This window comes from Centrocercus urophasianus, unplaced genomic scaffold, assembly GCF_019232065.1.
Source record: "Centrocercus urophasianus isolate 14NV4802_14NV808 unplaced genomic scaffold, USGS_Curo_1.0 seq_73, whole genome shotgun sequence".
Lineage (NCBI taxonomy): Eukaryota > Metazoa > Chordata > Aves > Galliformes > Phasianidae > Centrocercus > Centrocercus urophasianus.
In genome coordinates, this window is record NW_024885344.1 from 10,260,225 (window position 1) to 10,278,435 (window position 18,211).

General features: G+C 46.2%; 1 protein-coding gene across 2 annotated transcripts in view; it reads right to left on the reverse strand.

The window, feature by feature from the left end:
* LOC122170695 (sodium- and chloride-dependent GABA transporter 1-like) overlaps positions 1-9,987 on the reverse strand; it is a 42,133-nt gene extending 32,146 nt beyond the window's left edge. For both annotated transcript variants that reach the window (XM_042837810.1, XM_042837809.1), the window contains exon 1: positions 4,311-9,987. The gene's annotated coding sequence lies outside the window, so the exon portion shown is untranslated. The remainder of the gene's footprint in view (positions 1-4,310) is intronic.
* Positions 9,988-18,211: the final 8,224 nt, after the last annotated feature.

Here is an 18,211-nt window from a genome sequence, read left to right on the forward strand (position 1 = left end):
GGATTTACTAAATCTCTAGAGACATTTCAAGTAATGCCAGTGGTTATTTGCTGCAGTGGAATTGATATTATTTTTGGTTTCCCTTTCTTTTTATTTTAATGAAGTCATTGAACAGAGATCTGGGTGAAATTGATCTTGCAGGAACTGCTGAGCTTCACTTGAGAAGGTCACCTTGGATTTAATTGTCATAACTTAATGAAAAAAATGAATTAAAAAAATGACAAGGAGTAGAAACATGTGAGGGTGACTAGATGCTGCCTCACATTTCTAGTGTATCAAGAGAATGGTCTCCCCTCTTATTGTGTGGCCAAGGAATAAAGGTCTGGCCACTACCCCTCTAGCTGGGAGGCACCTGCTTCTCCTGAAGTAGGGCAAGCAGGTAAAAACCCTGCCCTGCCTCAAAAGCCTCCGCTAATACACTCAGCATATGGAGGGGAGATAGGTGAAGGCAGGAGGAAGACGATAGCAGCAGCTGTCAGGAACAGCATCAAGTCTCCGAGAGAGCCATCCATCCACCTTCATCTCCAGAGCTAGAGACTGCAGGAGCAGGCATGGTGGTCACTTGTTGTTGGCACCATGGGGAGTCCCCATATAAGGTGTTTGTCATTTGTTCCTTACGACCATTAATTTTCTCAAGAAGAAAATCAAAGCCTTTGCTAGTTTGGATTTGATTGTTTTTCTCCTCTGCATTCCAAGTAATGCCAGAGCTTCTCTTAGAGTGATGAGAATATAAGGAAGAAAACCAAGATAAATGTACTGGAGATGTCCACCAGAAATTAGCAGAATCACAGCAAGGTCATCAGCCAACAGTGGAGCCCTTGGTGGCCAAGCTGCAGCTTTTTCCTGCCAGTGGAGAGCCCACTAAGGAAACTTGCCCAGGATTCCACCTGGCTGCTGTTCCAGAAGCTCACTACATCTCCTCAGTGGGTCAGAGGCCCATTGGAACTGAGGGAGATCCAGTTGGCTCTGTGTGCTAGTAGCTGTAAGGAAGGATGCTGCCTTCCCAGTGACTGCTGCCTTTCCTGACTAGGAGAAATCACAACTGGAATGGCAATTGGCAGAAGAAATATAGGCACAGCAGTGGTGCAGCTGAGGCCATTATACTGGCAACTTCTGCCCCTGCTTTTGGCAGCCTGTCTGCTTCATGCTGCACCAGCAGAGTGCCAGGCAGATGGGACTACCCCTCTTTGTTCACCTTTATAGCCCCTATAGGGAGGCACACTCCATCTTTCATCCTGCCACGTCCTCGGGGTGCTTTTGTTTCATTTGCCCCACATCCAACTAAGGGGGATGGAGGAGAGCTCAGTGCCTGCAGTCACCCTTTCCCAAGGATGCTCATGCACATTCAGACTCCTTTTTCTGACCCCCAAACTCCCATCCCCACATCCAGGTTCTGCTGTCCCACCTACCTCAGGCTGCCCGCTGGGTGTTCGTGGCTTGCAGAGCTTCTCCCAAAGATCCGATCCAGGGAGGCACGTTCTGACTTGCTCCCTTGCACAGAGGGGAGCTATGAGCTTCACCCCACACAGCTCCTCATCACCCGTATTGATGAGCCCTTAATGAGCTTTGCGCTCACGTCCAGTCAAATCAACACCCAGCATGTCGCGGGCAGGGGGGGGGATATCCAGAACCACTGGAAAAATACACGGTGGTGGGAGAGATGAGGCTCCAAGGGCATGGGCAGGAGTGCTGGCCAAGGGCCTGGTGCCGAAAATTTTGGGGGAGGATGGGCATCCATTTGTGAGCTTCTTCTGCTTTACCACAAGCCTTCCCCAGCACGGCCAAGTTTGCGACAGTGCAGCCCCGTGAAGGGGACAGGGCAGGACAGGACTCACCATGCTGTCACCAGCCAGGTGTCTTGCTGATGGTGGGTCAGGATTTAGGTGTTGAAAGGGGGAGGCAGAGGGTGAGGGATATTTATCTATTGGAATATACTCATCACTGGGTGAAGGAAGGAGCCACATGTTTCAGACTAGTTGCATCTGGGAGGAGCTGCTTATCCTGCTAGTATGACTGCAGCAAAATACACTTAGTGGCTTTCAGCTGCTGGGAGTTCAGGGAGGCACCCCAGCACCCAAGTGTTTCACTTCTCATTAGCAAACCCCATTTTCTTCAAAGGAGCCCGTGTGCCCCCTTGAAGTAAGCAATCGCTTCATAACCTGTTGCAACTAAACCTACCCCAGTTCATCTGCCAAAGCCCTTAACCTGTACAGACGGGAAGGAAAAGATGCAGCTATGTCTTTACTGAGGCTGCTGCTCATGGTCCTGTCCTATGTCTGAAGGAGATTTCTTAAGTCCTACGCAGAACAACATTTGAATAATGTGTTCAGGTAAGTGGGCACTACAGGAGCATGGGGAAGATGGTAAAACTCCCCGTGGGATGATGTGGCCCTATTGACCCAGGATGCTCAGCCTTGCTGAGGGCTTCTTCATGAGCCCTGTCTCCCCATTCCTGGAGATGCTCAAGGTCAGGCTAGAGGTGACTCTGAGCAAACTGATCTACCTACAGGTGTCCCTGTGCATTGCAAGGGAGTTGGGCTAGATGGCCTTTATATGTTCCTTCCAACTCAAATGATTCTATGAATGTGAGGCTCACTGAGAGTAATGAAGATGCATATCCGGCCAGAAAGCTAAGCTTATGTTTGAGTTTGCTTTACAGTGATCCTCAGTCTCAAGGCTGGGAAAAGAATATTTGAATGCGACACTGTGTTACCAAGTCAGATTTACTGTGACCAAGCAAACCAAATTAAAACATGTACATGTAAATGACAGTTTCAGTGGGAAGGCAGTAGCAAAGTCCCTGGTCTGCATTTGTCAAAAGAAATGGAAATGTGGCTGCAATGATAGCACAACCTACTCCCATGCCTAGCATTAGCCTGCCCATTGCCATTCCCTCTTGGTCATCAACCTCTCCCCAAGCCCCATTATTGATGTGACACCTCCTTTAAAAAAAAAAAAAATCATAGCAACTTGCTTGCAGGGTGGGTGCAGAGCTCAGGGAACCAGCCTTCAATTTTTCACAGTTTTCCATGCAGCCCTGGCTGAAAACCACCTGAGCAGCTCAATTGCAAACATGAGGTACCATAGGCAAAGACATGCAACGCTTTCACTGGAAACACGAGAAACCATTTCCACACCTCATACACCACTGCTCAAAGCAGCCATTTCCACTGAAGGGAGGAAAAAAATGCATTTGAAAGCAATGCATGTTTTCTGCAAAACATTAGCCATGTGAATAAGAGGCGGAAACAAGCAGTCAGTATCAAAGGCACAGGAGAGCAAGAGTTTCTCTCAGCCTGACACAAGCAAAGCTTTTCTTTCCAGGAGAAAGGGAAGTGGGACCAACAGAAGAGGCCAGGGATATTTTATACTTGATTAGAACTAGTCACGGGCAGGTGAGCTCAAATGGATTTGGGAATGTGCCTTAGAAGAGAAGTAGAATTTGTTTGGAAGGATGGGATTTGGAGTTGTTTTCTTGGTTGTTGTCCATAAACATTCATGAGACTAGATTTTAATTCACCAGCATGTTCACAGAAAATGAGAGCTTGGCAGGTACTCAGACAAATACTCGCTGGCTTGAGTATTTGTGTTTGAAGCATTTGGGCTGCCACCTCCAAAGCTTTTGGAGGCTTTGGGAATTATCCAGCAAAAGAGCCCAACCCCACTGTATAATCTGGGTGAGTAAACACAAGTGCAAAGAGTGTTTTCTGAATAACAGATATTGGATGCGATGACAGCAGGAAAAGCAGCCAAACAATCAGGCTAGCCATCTTTTAGTTTAAAATTCGTTTGCAAAAATCATTAGCACAATCATTGTAAAATAAGCAGAGGTATAATCACTCGAGGATAATTTGCAAAGAGGAAGAGAGCTGCACTCTCTGAAAAGAGCTGCTGCCATCTGTTAGGCTGCCTGGCTCTGACCAAGGCCCCCAGCCCACCAGCTCCAAGGGAAGGAAGGCTAGCAATCACGGCAGATCTGGCAGCCATTGTATTTGGGAGCCCACTTTAAAGCACAGTCTCCACATCTTCAGAGACTCTGACAGCCAGCACTGGGGCCAGGCTGGTCGGCTTCCTTCTTCCCACCCTATGGCAGGCTGTGCTCAGTGTCACTCTGACACCTGGTACCCAAGCCATCCTTGGGTACCCAAGCCATCCTTGCTCAATCAGTGGTCAGCAGGGTACAGATAGGGAAAATATCTAAGACCAGGCTGGGTAAAGCTCAGAAATTCCTGCACTGTCTTCTCATCTTCCATTCATGAGTACTACTGTATATATGAACTCTCAACACAGATGGACAGATTAGAACTCACCTGGTAGGGTCTAGAGCTGCTTCATCAGCTCATCTGTTCATATTCAGCTGTGTGACCTCCCAGTCTTGCTGCCCTCTTCTCTCCAGGAAAGCTATGAGGACTGGGGTTCCCTCTGATCTTGGGCACCCTCTGTGATCTCCCTGTCAAGCTGAGATTGATCAGTCCTATGGCCCAGAGGAAGGTCTTACTACATACGTCCATAGTTCCTCACAGGCCATGCTCCTGGGACATATGACCTCTTGGAAATGTCCTTCCCACAGAAACATGTCCAGTACTTCCCACTGTTAGTGCTGTTATTTGCAACTGCTTTCACCCACTGATCTTAAAAGTGCATTTATGCCACTTGTCTCTGCAGATGCTAGGAGGCCTTGGGAGTAATTTTGTCTGGAAATCGCTTGTTTCAAAACCAGGCATTTTTAAATCATTTTCATTGCCTGCAGCACAAACAAAGAAGAACATGGTGGAGGAACAACAACAACAAAAAAGCATAGAAGAAATATAGTAAGAACAAAACTGAAAATAAATACAACAAAAGAAGAGGAATTTACACCCAGTGGAGATTAAAAGTGACCCGCAAAATGAAAACAATATTAGGTTGGAGCATATTTGTTCTGGACTCACCAATGTATTTTTTTTCCCCTGGAAAGCTATGGGGACGCAGGGAACCAGCAAGATAACGTCAACTGGAAATCTTGTCAGTAAGATTTAGCAGCTGTGAAGCAGCCAGGTTCTTTTAAGCTCAATGTTTTTTCACTTATTTGTCCTGTCCATATCATCTTAATTCATGTAGTCTAGAAAAACCTGGAAGAAAAACTTCCTCCACTAAAGACTTGTTGCCACTGAGCTTTCAGATCTCAGGTGAGACCTGGAGGACCAAGTGGCCTCAAACACAAAATGAAGAAGAGCAGTTTAGCAGGTTATGGGAGGGAGGGGATATTAGGTTACTAAAAGAAAATCTATTTATTTGAAAAGGTCACAGTGGCATTTTCCCTGCTCTTTCTTTGGATGAATAGTCTTCACCTCCAGTGGGATACTTAGGTATGTGACCAATTTTTCCACATGATAGGAATTAATATCTGTACACAGGGAAGTTCTTGAGAGAAGGTAAACATTGCTTCACAGGGGTCAGACACATTTGGCTTTGTCAACTGCTAAAGCACAGCACCAAGCTCAGACCTCAGCACTGCCATAACGTTTCCTTCCCTGACACAGCCAAGCTGGTGGTGACACATGAGGATGGCCAGTACAGGAGGGCAGCTCAGCCTGATGGTGCTGATAGCCACACCATCGCACTGTGACACAAGTTTAACTTGCTGCTGGCTGAAGCTGGATCTGCATTGCCTTTCCTATGGCCCTTTGCGGCCATCTGCAGCAAAAGGTTTAATGAGATCCTGAGATGTTTGCTGGTTCATCTCTAAGCAGTGGCAAGGGTATGCCACCTGGCTGTGAGTTTTCAGCTCTCCCCAGAGATGTTCTAAAAGCAGGAGTTCCCAGAGCAGAGCTCCAATGTGCCTGGGGTTCAGGTGAAGATTTTATACCTGGGGAGATTCAGGTTTCTGATATATCTGTGCTGTGCTCTTCTTGGCAAGCAGTGACAAGGGGCACCAGGCTCCAAGAACCAGAAGAAAGCTAAAACAAACACCAGCCATGGGATTTCTGCAGGGAAAAAGGACTTCTGTCAGCACTACAGTACCTATCCATGGGCAGAAGGAGTTAGACTAAATTAAGCAAGAGTAGCCTACTTTGCGAGCAGGTTTATTACAGTTTAAAGACCATTTAGGTGATAGTTGGACGCAGTCATGTTGATGCAAGCATGCCTATATATGTAGGCTGTTTTGCTAAATGTAGTTAAAGTACAAAAACATATTTCTACCAGTGAAATTGCTCCCAGAAGGGACAGCAATGATTTAGCTCTAGTCCTTCTAATCCATCCAAAAGTAGTGCGAAATGTAACCTGTGTTCAACTTAGCTTAGACATGATCCTGATGGACTTAATATAAATTAAAATCAGCATGAACAGGACATAAATAGAAGTGTCCACACAACGCTTTAGAAGATTTAACTGAAATCACATACTGTGTTAAGCCACCTAACTTTAAAGTAAATGCACTCTTAGGTCCAGTTACATCATTGGCATAGCTCTGCCAGGAGCGTGGATGGTTGTTTTTTTTCCCCCCTCTTTATTAAGAGGCTTATGCTGATAAAAGCTCTAAGGTGGATGTTTTAAATCAGCAGAAGTGCAGTTATACTGGTAGAGTTTCTGTCACTTCCTATTACAACCGTACAGCAACCCACTCTGACAGGGAAAAGAAGCCTGTTATGGAATACTTGAGCTGCTGTGGTCAGTGTAGAGAAGAAAGAGGGCAGATTTGGGTATGAGATGCAAGCCAAGGAAAAAGAACAACAAAGGCAGGATAATCAATGCCAACCACAGGTATCCCTGTTGTGATAAGCAGAGGATCCTCAGAAAGAAGAAGAAGAGGAGAGATGAGAGAAGATGAAAAACCATAGCCAGTGTTGGGACATGCACACATCTCCCCTGGAGATGGAGAATCCAGGTCTGTAATATGTGAAGGAGAAGAGGAAGAGCATTCAGGATATTTGGGGAGCATTGTATTCATGGCTCACAAATTGGTCACAAATTCTTTGGCCACAAAGAAGTTTAGTCATCAAAATGCCACAGTGTTTTAAGAAAAATGTGTTGAAATGTCTATGGGAGAAGTTCCTGCTTTTCTTTATAGGGTGAGCCCTTCCAGGACTGGTTATCGGAGCAAACTGTCAGTGATTAAGGAGAAGAGAAAATACCAAGAGAGTCTGTAGCATGGGAAAAGCCAAGGCCAGTCTCCTCTGTGAAGTGCTCTGCAGATGCAACCTCGTGTACACAGCAAGGGAAGGGTCAACGCACGCACCTATGTGCAAGGCAATGTTGATAGGTGCAAGCGGGAGGGACAGAACAGTGCAGGCATGGGTGAGGGAGAGCACTTCCTGCCTTTCTGCTGTGATGCACACACACAAAGCGATCCTTTGTTTGCAGTAATCATGTATTTAATCCCCTGGGGGACTTGCTGCTATCAATAGAATTGGATGGTGGGAAATTGCTTTGCCGTCGCTCGATGGGTTGTACATACGTCAGCCTGGCCAAGGGACTCTGGCCAGAACAACCCGAAGGTGCTGCTGACAGCTCTATTTGGGTCAATAAAACGGGATGAACAAGAGGAACTGGAGAGGTGTTTGGAGCAGGCAACCCCTGGCCATTATAAATAAAGCCTTGCCCCTACTGAACAAAGACCTGGGAAGCAGCAGAATGAGACTGAGCTCTCCCACCTCCAATTACAAGGGAAATGCCCCCCATCCCGACCTGGAGAAGAGTCTGGGGTGAGACTCTTTTGGTTCATACAGGAAATTATGTTATGTAAACCATGTAAAACTTCAGGCAGTAAATAACTTTTAAAACCTGTGTCTACTTGGCTGGGGCAGGTAATTCACCAAATGAAATAAATTAAAAGTAAAATTCCTGGCATTGTCCTATTTCGTCACCGCATTATCAACATTTTCTCAAAGCATTGCTTAAGCACCCTGCACTCACAGGCTCTGACAAAAGCTAGACAAGCCTGAAACTGGAGACATGCACTGTCGTGCTTTGGCTCCTGGGTGAGGAGGTTCGTGGGGCACAATGACCGAGGGCTGTCAATGGGTTGCAGTTCCACTTATCTAGTATCTTACTCCATTGCTGGCAGCAGGTTTAAAGCTGAGTCCTAGGAGAGCAGCCAGCCCAGTTCTGGCAGCAGGACAGATGCCCATGGGGCAGGGCTGTATGATGAGGGAGAGAGGACTCTATTGCTGTTCCCGTAACAGGAGTGACATCTGCATTGCACCAGTGCCAATGGGAGCCACCATCCTACAGCCCATCTAGGGAACTCATGCCTCATCCAAAAGTATAACACAGAAAACTAGGACAATATGAGTACATCTTCCCCAAAGTTATTGGCCTCAGCACTGGGCCAGCTCCCATCACCAGGCTGCATTCTGCCATTGTGGAGAGGTTAACACACTGATTTCTGATGTTAGTCAGCATGCCTGCACATTGCTTGTAATGTCCCAGCACAAATCCCTCTGGTCCCAGAGATTGTGGTGGAGAAATACCAAGCTCCAGCTCTCAGGGCATCCTTACTTCAAAGCTAGAGAACTTTGTGGAGAGATGCTTGCATAGGATGAGGTTGTTATGGCCCTTCTCAGGGTGTGGGAAAGTGACAGGTTGCTTTCTGTTTGGGAGAGTGGGTTTATTTCTCCATGTGAAAAGAACCTCATTTCATCTACTGTTAAATACAAGCTTGAGAGAGGCAGAAGACTGCCTTTTGTTACTCCTCTGTTTCCAGAGATCATTACCCACACCATGATACAACAACAGCCTCATACTTGACAAAGCATGTGTTAGGAAAGTCTACTGGCTACTGGCAAATAAGGAATGAGAATGAGTCTATCTCCTATCCAGTACAACCATTCTAAACTGCTATGAGGAGACATTCCCTGCCCTGGCCATAAACCAGGCTGGGATGGAAACTGCTCCACAGAATTATTTCAAAAAAAGAAGAAAAAATGAGGAGACCGCATTTCATAGTGTGATCTTGGCAAGTCACCAAAAGCAGGACGAGCTGAGTTGCCCACAGTTGGCTTTGCACAGACACTTAAAGCATTTCTCCCTGGGAATCCTTTCCCTTTCCATGTAGATTTTTATGTCCTGGCTTGACAAACCGGAACAGACAGCTCCAAAAATGTGTGTCCTCCTGTGCAGAGACAGTTGTGGGTCAGGCATGCAAAACAGACCAGGATGATGTCCCAGGAGCAGTCAAGAGGACAGAGCTTATTCTGGGTTTAAAAGCAAAAAGGAAGAAAATAAATTCACCTCCCACCAAGCACAGTTAGAAATATTTCTTTTCCCTTGTCCACACCAAGATGTTCAGTAATTAAGTCTTTTTTATTGTGCTGTGGAGGGAAGTGAATGGCAGCATGCACACATCTCCCCAGTCCCTCAGGCCTCATGTCTTAATCTTCACTTTCTGAAAGCTTATATTATCTTCTCATTTGATTAACATTAATCCCTCCTCAACCTGTTCAAACCCTTTTAGCTAATTAATACGAGGTAAACTATTCGTAAGTGCATGTAGCCTAATAAACCAAAGAACAACAGGCTGATCTGATGCTCCACATCCTTATCTCTAAGTTGCAGCAGTAAGGATTTGAAGATTGGACTATTTTGTGGATAAAGAATTGGTTAGATGGTCATAGCCAGAGGGTTGTTGTCAACAGCTCTGTGAACAAGTAGTCTGGTCATGTTCCCCAGCGTTCTGTCTTGGGACCGGTGCTCTTCAACATCTTAATCGAGAACATAGACAGTGGAATTGAGTGTACCCTCAGCAAGTTTGCTGATGACACCAGGCTAAGTGGTGTAGTTGACACAATAGAAGGGAAGGACACCATCCAAAGGGATCTGAACACACTTGGAAAGTGGGCACATAAGAATCTGATGAGGTTTAACAAGGTCAAAAACAAGGTGTTGCACTGGGGTCAAGATAATCCCAGACATGAGTACAGGGAGAAGAACTTACTGTGAGCAGCCCTGCTGAAAAGGACTTGGGGATCTTGATGGACAAGAAGCTGGACATGAGCCAGCAGTAGGTGCTTGTAGTCCAGGCCAACTATATCCTGGGCTGCAACAAAAGAGGAGTAGCCAGCAGGGTGAGGGAAGGGATTGTCCCCTCTATTCTGCTCTCGTGAGGGCCCAACTGGAATACTGTGTCCAAGCCAGGAGTCTCCAGTACCTCAGAAAGGATGTGGAGCTACTAGAGTGTGTTCAGAGGAGAGCCATGAAGATGCTCAGAGAGCTGGAACACCTCTCCTGCAAAGGAAGTCTGAGGGAATTGGGCTTGTTTAGCTTGGAGAAAAGAAGGCTCTGGGTAGACCTCATTGTGGCCTTCCAGTATTTCGAGGGAGATTACAAGCAGGAGGGGGACCTGATGGTGATAGGACAAGAGGAATGGCTTTAAACTAAAAGAAGGGATAAAAGAAGGACATATCACGTGCTGCATGATATGTTTTAGTAGCTTGTGGTAGCAATGGTGATGAGGAGATGGTTGGACTAGATGATCTTATAGGTCATTTCCAACCTTGTGATTCTATGATTCTATAATTTAGGCTAAATTTTAGGAAGATTTTTACTCATAGTGGTCATAGGGCACAGGCTGCCCACAGAGGTTGTGGATGCTCCATCCCTGGAGGCAGTCAAGGCCTGGTTGGATGGGGCACTGAGCACCTGATCCAACTGATTTAGTGGTTGGCCACCCTGCCCACAGCAGAGGGTTGGAACAAGATGATCTTTCAAGTTCCCTTCACCAAAGTCATTGTATGGTTCAATGGTTTTACAGTCCTCTGACCTCTCCTGGCCCTTAGCAAAGTGCATTACATTCATAGGATCAAGACAAAATCAACAACTTTGCTAATGAGTGAGATGCAGCTCCAAGTCCTTGGTAGTTAATGAAACTAATCACTGCACTAGGTCTATGGTGGGCACAGCTTCTCTTAAGGGGTGCAGGGAGCAACAGCTGCATCTTCATCTCATCAGGAGCTACAGATCACTGTCCTTTGCCTGGGGGCTACAAAGGTTACCAAGGGCAGGGAGAGGCCTTAGATCCAAGCTTCTCCAGAATTATAGAATATGCTGAGTTGGAAGGGAACCACAAGGATCATTGAATCCAGCTCCTGGAACTCCAGCAGCTCAGCGCTGCGCCCACTGCCTTTGGGAGCCTGTTCCATGCCCACTGCCCTCTGGTGAAGAACCTTTCCTTAACACACGAGTGCTTTATGTCCTTTTTGTACTGTGGCACTCCAAACTGTACCCAGTGTGGGAGGTGAGGCTGCACAGCACAGAGCAGAGCGGGACAACTCCTTCCCTTGCCTGGTGGCATTGTGGTGAGAAAGAAGCCTGTAAGAAAGTTGAAGAGATCCTGAAAATGAGAAAGTATGCATTTTACTTCATGCTAGACAAAGGTAAGAATGTGAGAGTTTTTCTCAAGAGAGCCTGGCTTGTAGCCTTCCAGGGCCAGGACATAAGGAGTTCCCATCTGGCTCCTGCTGGCTGCAGTCCTAGGCCTTGTGAGAGGCACCATGGCTTCTCCTTCCTCTCCCAGGTGCTGGAGGCTGCAGTCCTGCCAAACCAGGAACCACCTCTGGTTGCATGAGGATCTAAGGAAAGAGGTTCAAGAACAACACAATTTCTCTTTGAGGAAAAACACTTGCCAGATGGACTTGGGAAGGGGCTTGCTTGGAGACTACAGGAGTGGACACAACCTTTCTGGCTCTTGGGGCTAGATGACAGTGCCCAGCAAAAAACTCTTAAAACTCAATTACCCTCAATAACCCCTGCCGTTGTTGAAGAAAAGAAAGGCTGGAAAGGGGGAGGGAGGGAGGGAGGAGAACAGGAGAAAAAAAGAAGAGGAGAAAGAAAGAAACAAAAAAAGACAAAAGGAAGAAGAAAATTTAAGACATTTTGTCTTCTTTTATTAAAAAAAAAAAGGTTTTTCCTGGTTTTCCTTGCTGGAGAGGGTTGGCAGGGGGAATGAACTTTTAATGAAAAGTAAAACAACTCCCCCCCCAGAAAGGTAAAAAAAACTGGCAATTGGTGCTTTATAGATGTCTTTCTTCACTTCTGTACAGTATTCTTCCTCTGACTGGGAGGAGCAGCCGAGAATGACCATTTGGTAACTTCCCTTGGATTTCAGCTTCAAATACATTATGTTTTGATGTCTTATCAACAACTACATGAAAACAAAATCCTTCTTTCCATACTACCCCTTCTGATGGTACATATGGACTGTGGTGGCTTTTCTTCAGACAGACACCCAACTCTGACCACAGTGTGGGCATCTTCTAGAGGCTGATAAAGACTTCTCAGATGCTTACTGTGTGTGCAGCAATGCCTGAGATGTTTGTGTGATCACAAATCATTCATTAGTTGATCTCTAACTACGTCTGCATGCAGGGGGAATTATAGCAGCAAATAATCATTGGTGGTATTTTCCCTTTCCACCCCAGCTGGGTGTGCTTGGGTCACAAGATGACAAGTATTTTTCCTTTAAGCTTCCTGCAATTCTCTCAGTCCCATCCAGAGTGTCTGGATGAGCTTCCTGATCCTGGAAAATCTGTAATTTCTTTCAGTGATGACAGCAATTCCTCCTCCAACTGTTAAAATATGCTGCTTCCTGACAGGTCTGGGACACTGCTATCAGATTATACATAAGCAACAGATAAACCAGTTCATATCGTGTTTATTTGCAGTAACACAGCTCCACACCTGTGTTCAAAAGTGCAAGGTGATTTGTTTCTATCTAGGATTACAGCAGTGCCTTCAGACCACCTCAGGAAAAGGAGTAGCCACACCTCCACCACTTCCCTGGCAGCAAGATGCTGTCTTACACCTTAGAGACACAGCAAAAGGAGCCAAGGGGTTGAACATCCTACCAAGGTTCACACAAGAAACCCTTGTTAACTGAATCTGGATGCCATGACACAGTCCTGCTACTGAACTTGTGTTGACTGGAGAAAGGAAATTCCCTCCTCAAAACCAATGCCACCATTCTGATGGTGGCTGCCACCAAAACAGTCTGCCTGTGTACAGCTCTCCTTTGGGGCTGATGGAAAGCAAGCACTCATGGACACCTGGGGCTGGTGGCTTTACCAGATGACCAGGCTGTGCCACCACTGCATTGTCACATACCTTGGCCTTGCAGTGCTGCCCACCAGGAGCTGTTGTCCTAGCATAGATAAGGACCTGCTGTAGAGGATGGCTCACCCCAACAAATAGTGAGCAGTACTGCTAGTCAGGAAGGGAAAAATACCAAAATGTTTACTGTGTGGCAGGGCTGCAAGAGTCTGGATTTTAAGCTCTTCTCAAGACCATTGCAGCAACACAACGTTTAGCTCCTTAATAAATAAAATAAAATAAATGATGCCTTCTGTGGTGCTGCACTCCTTCATAGTGAAGAATAACAAGGCTTGCCAGCTGTCTCTACCTTCTACAGCAAATCATCTCCAATTAAATGAAAATATCCCAGAGAGGTACAAATTCTGATGTTTGACTTTCAGCATTCATTTCACCAACAATTTTTAGATGTTAGAGGAAAGGCAATTAAATGGGGAAAAAATTCCCCTATGCTAATTCACCAGTTAAACTCACATAAGACTGCAAAAGATAAGGTTCCCATAGCAATTGGAAAAGGTACTGCACTGCACAGATGAGACCTGATTTCCCCACTTTCTTTCAGCTCTGGCAGTTTATCTCCACATAGCACGGGGATGAGCAATTACTTGGAAGGAGGAACAAGGGAAAGGAGCCTGTGGCACCTGCGATTCTCTTTAATGGTAAGTCTCCTGCGTGCTGCGATATGGCACTATTGCAAGGCAGACCCGAAGCCAGTGTGCGTTCCCTGGACCGTGGTAAATGGTCTGAGGAGATATTGCTGCTGGCTTTTGTGAAATCTCAATAGGCATTCAGGTAGGCTTTGTCACTGAGTGCTCGGGCCACACATGACATAACAGCCTCTGCAAGACAGAGCTGTGTGGCTCCAAACGTCACATCCCCATGACATCCCTCCCAGCCATTGCACTGCAGTCACGACCACCCTGGCACAGGGAATATTTAATTTGACACAGTCTGCTGCCAATGAAGTCATCTTAGCTATTAATTATCCCTTTATCACTTCTGAGCTTATGATTATTGTGCCTGATTGTGCCTGCCATGTCCCATGAGCAGTTACTGGCGGCAGAGCAGAGGCAGCACAATCCTTCTCCCACTCTTGCCCCAAAGCTACTCTGCAGCACAGAAACAGACCCATCAACTCCTTCATTTATTCCTCCATAAAATGCCCCAGCAGTGCAGTTAAATTTGTGGGCGTGCAGTCTCCAGGGTTCCATTTCTCTTTGCTGTGCTGCAGCTCATTTTAACCAACCTGCTCTGGGTCTTCGCCTTCACTCCATGACTTCTCTGAGAGAATCACCAAAGATTGAGCTGTTTCACTCTCGGATACATGTTCACTGGCCAGCGTGTGTCTGACTGGGAGCACACCTCTGGGATAGTTAGCCCTCACCCCCTATCTACCAGAGCCTGCTGTGAGATCCAGCATCAATAACTGTGTTTGCACCCAGTGCTCTGTCAACTCTTCCTGTTCTGAAGCCATCACCACTAACACTGCAGCCAGTGATACCTTATTCGCACCCTCTCCCTTGGATAGAGGTGATGTAGCAATACATTTCCCTTTGTCATCCTCATGCTTCTTATTTACTTCTGAACCAACTTGCTTATTTCCTGTGCTAACACCCCAAATTTGTGTTTTTGCATCCCTAACTTTTCTACTGCACACCTTTATTCTCTGCTCTCTCTCACTTCTGTGGTTTCCTTTCCTCCTCCCAACACAACTGATGGTTTTTTTTATGTGAGTGTGTGTGGGATGGGGAGGGGTAGGGGGGGAGTTTCAGCTCTTTTTTTGTTATTGCACTTCATTTTTTGCATTTCTTTCCCTCTCCATCAGTGTCAGTTCTGAGGACCCCTCTGACAGCCGGCAGGAGTCAGGGGTGTCTCATGTGAAGGAGAGAAGGGAAGAGTCCAGGAAAAGAAACCACTTCAGGAAGGAGAGAGCAAATAAACTCAGAGTACAAAGTGATATCTTCAGTGCCTTAGAAATGAGTTTCCCTCTCTGTGATGCTGAGCATCTCCTGGACAGGAAGGGACTGCTCCTTGAGCTTCTGTTCAGACAGAGCCACTATGTGCTTCCTGGGCTGTGGCAGATCCTCTGCTGGGGAAATCAGCTGTGCGAGCCGCTGTGGAGAGGAAGTCTTTGTTAATTAAGCTGATAAACAAACCGGCACCCAATAGTGATCTACAACCATTGCTGGGGGCAAAGGCATCTGTAGAGCTGATGCTTACAGCTTCATGCTCCCCTCTTGCTGGATGGCTGTGGAAGGGGGTGAAGCAGGGCAGGCTCACTTCAGCTGCTCACAGTTACTGCATTCCTAGGCTCAGATTTGTGCTGTGGACTGACAACCTGACATACACGGCTCTCCACAGATATATTTCTGTGTGGAAAGATGCCAGAGATTCACCCCATAGGCACTTTGTGTGGCCACAGAAAAAAACAGGGTAAAGTCCAATTACTCTTTTCCTTATGCCAAGTAGCCATGCTTCCTGAAAAGTCTGATGGGGGCTGTGCAGCCTTCTGTATGTCGTGACTGTCAGGCACTGGGCACCTTCTGTCGTGGTAGGAGGCAGATGACACCTCCCTCGGCGACATTCTCAGTCCTCACCAGAGTGACACAAGATCAGGGGGTTCCTGCCACATCTGCCCTCTCCTGTGCCATCCCAGTTCAGTCACAGCTGTTGTTCTTTCATGGGCTGTTCGGGCCACTGCATGCTCCTCTCTTACACAGCATACCACAGCAGAACAGACAACTCATCCATGACTCGTTTGATTAATTTTAGTGCTTCTGCTCACTGTGAAATTCCTGCCAGGATGCAGGATTTCACTCATTTATTCAAAAGCATTTGCCCCCTGATTTGTGAAACCAGCCTTGGCCTGAAGCTTCTCTGTGAGCAACTCACTGCAGGTTTTCAATGCTTGGGACTTGAGCTGTCTTAATCAGACACATTAAGCAACAACATTTGTGTTTCTTGATCAGTCAAGTGGAGCAAGAGGAATCAGTTTGTTGCAGCAACTGATCATAATTGCCAATTAAAAGCTCACTTTCAGTGAATGGCTTGCAATATTCAGTTAAAAGGCACTGTACCTGGAAGCAGCTGTGTCATGAAAATAATTCATTACATTTATGGGGCGTGACTGGAAAAATGGAACAGGTATATTTTGAAAAAACTTGTTTACAAAACAGAAGCAAATATTCCAGGAGATTTCATGAGGTTGGCTTTGATTCTCCCCTGAATCAGCCCAGGCTTGGCAGCTGGCTCCTTCCTGCATGCCACAAGCATCCATTTGGAGATTTCTTCATAATAATATAACTGAGAGGTTCTTGAAAATTACAGATAATATAACCTAAACCAGGGCAAATAGAAAATGCTACAGTCTGAAACTGGCTGAAGCAATTTCTTGGATGTGCTGTAAAATAAGCATTAGCACCACTTACAGCAGCATTCTAGTCCGAGGACTCAAAGAATTTGGCAACAAGTGAGGCATCTTGCCTGTTCAGCAAGCAGGACATTTAGGCAATCGCTTCACAGAAAGCCCTGAGTCCTCATAAAGGCATATGAAGCCTCTGAGCTGTCAGGAGTCAGATGCAGTGTCAGCCATCAAGACCATCTTCAAACTGGCTGTGGGATAGGAAAGGTGCTGGGCTGCCAAGTGGTTTGAAGCACAAGATAGGGCTAGGAGAGTTGGGATTCCAGATCTGAACTTGGAGCAAACCATATCACGACAACTTGCCACAAGATTGACTTATATTGTCTTGCATTGGGAGGGATACATTTCCAAATTGAAATGGCTAGGGAAGTTAAAAGGTTGAAAGGTTGAGGTGCCTTTCCTTAAATCTGTGTTCAGTGGCGAAGAGAAATTACAATTTATCTTCCACTAAGCCATTTTATCAAGAGATATACCAGGCAGCTCCCTCCCGACCTCGTCACCTCTTCATGGCCACCAATAGCAATCAAATCTTAGTTTTGTACCTGATTTGCGCTGGCACGAGTCAGTAAAGGAAGAGAAGTAAAAGATGGTGTTATGCCATCTTTACTAACATCATCAGCATGTTAAAACCAGCCAGCATGTGGCCTCAGATAGCACACACTGGGAGGCCCTCTGTCATCCAGGGAAAACCCTGGAGAACTGATGATCAAACTGAAAGCTGTGCTCCCTCTAAGCCCTACATGTTGTCAATAATAGTTGTCAGGCATTCTGGGGAAAAGGCACTCAAACTTCTCCTTGCCTTCTCAGAGGAAAAATGTGCAATGTGTATCCTCCCTGGGGCCCTTCCCATGAGCTGTCATAGGGAGGCAGCAGCAATTCACCCAGTGACCACGATCTCAGTACCTGTTTCAGTGATCCCTTGGTCCTCAGGAGGATGAAGATGATGTAGAGAGGAATGCAGACCATGGAGGAGAGTGCCATCAGCCAGCCCAGCACGTAGCCCCAGGGTGGGTACACGTAAGAATTGTTGTACTTCAAGGGTGTGTACTTAATTAGGGAGAACAAGAAGACAGCCTGGGGAACACAGAACACAAACATAGCCAGGGCATAGGGAGTAGAGGAAATCAGGCAGTCCAGCCCTGCACGTGCCAGCTAGGTGGCAATGAGTGTGCTGTTGTGCATGAGCTAGCATGGCCATTGCTCACTGCAACAAGCCAGAGCCTGATGTATGCTGACTGCATGCACAGTTTTCTCAGCTAAGTCCAGGCTTCTCCGCAGGCTCCATGGGGGTTCAACCTAAGCAAAATTGGCAGCAGAGTTGAGGGTCTGGGAACACAGAGACTGAAATTTAGTCATGTTGAGGTTAGAAACTGTTGCTGTCCTTTTCAGAAGCATTTCAGAAGTACCAGGCACAGATTCATCCATCTTGGGAGTCTCTAGCCACAGAACACTCAAATAATTTGGGCTGAATCAGATTTAGTTTGAAAATTCCCCCAATATTTAATTCCTAGTGGACTCCAAGGACAGAGGAACAGAATTCTTCTGTAAACTGTAGCTATATCCTGTCTGTATTCCCACTGATGACAAAGGAAACAATCCACAAGATCAGACGTGGAATCAGAATTTGGCACAAAAAACTTGTAAATGTCAGTGAAGTAAAACTGGACATGAACTTGAAAGAGGTGGGAACTTATCTTTGAAGATTTTTTGTTGTTTTGTTTGTTT